The sequence below is a fragment of the Sinocyclocheilus grahami genome, unplaced genomic scaffold (assembly GCF_001515645.1).
Source record: "Sinocyclocheilus grahami isolate Dianchi unplaced genomic scaffold, SAMN03320097.WGS_v1.1 scaffold1276.1, whole genome shotgun sequence".
NCBI lineage: Eukaryota > Metazoa > Chordata > Actinopteri > Cypriniformes > Cyprinidae > Sinocyclocheilus > Sinocyclocheilus grahami.
The window spans coordinates 186,445-187,156 of record NW_015506455.1 but is presented as its reverse complement, the minus strand read 5'-3'; positions in this window follow the sequence as shown (position 1 = coordinate 187,156).

The window sequence follows — 712 nt, the reverse complement described above, 5'->3', positions numbered from 1 at the left end:
ATAGCACAGCTCTCTTTAGGTTATGCCACAGCATCTCCACTGGCTCAAGGTCAGGACTCAGTAAAACACATACTGTTTGTTATTCTTTCAAGCGTTCTTTAGTCAGTATTACTTGTGTGATTTGGGTCCTTGTGTTGTTGCATCATCCAGCCTCTCTAGAAACTAGTAGTTTGGTTTGTGTTGTCCTTGCACAAACACCATTCTTGTTCAATGTTTTTCTGAAAGTGGGCACATGAACAAAGAATTTGTTTGTAGAGCTTTCTGGAGGTTATTTGCAGTTATACTTGGGATTTCAGGATTGCCCATTGTTTTCTTAGAGCGATCGAAGAAGAACATTTGATGAATGTCATGTCTTTAAGCAACTTTTTGTCACGTTTTCCAGCTGTACTGCATTTTTGAGCTATAATAAGACTTGAGGCATGGTTCACACTAACCAGTCTTTCTTGAGAAGAACAGATTTGTCAATAGCCAATCTTTGTGTGCCTTTATTCAAAGCACAGGGCTTCTGTGCGACCCCCACTTCCAATCTCATTTCCTTCGTTGGCTCCAATTAATTTATTGAAGTCGTAACACAGATGTTCACTTACTTTTTCCAGCCTGCCCTGTCAATGATCACTCCGTCAGATTGTATTTGTCTATAATTGTGACAAATTAAGATCATAAACTCTTGCTGCTCTATATATCAGCCCATCTCCATAGCAAGTGGGCGTAA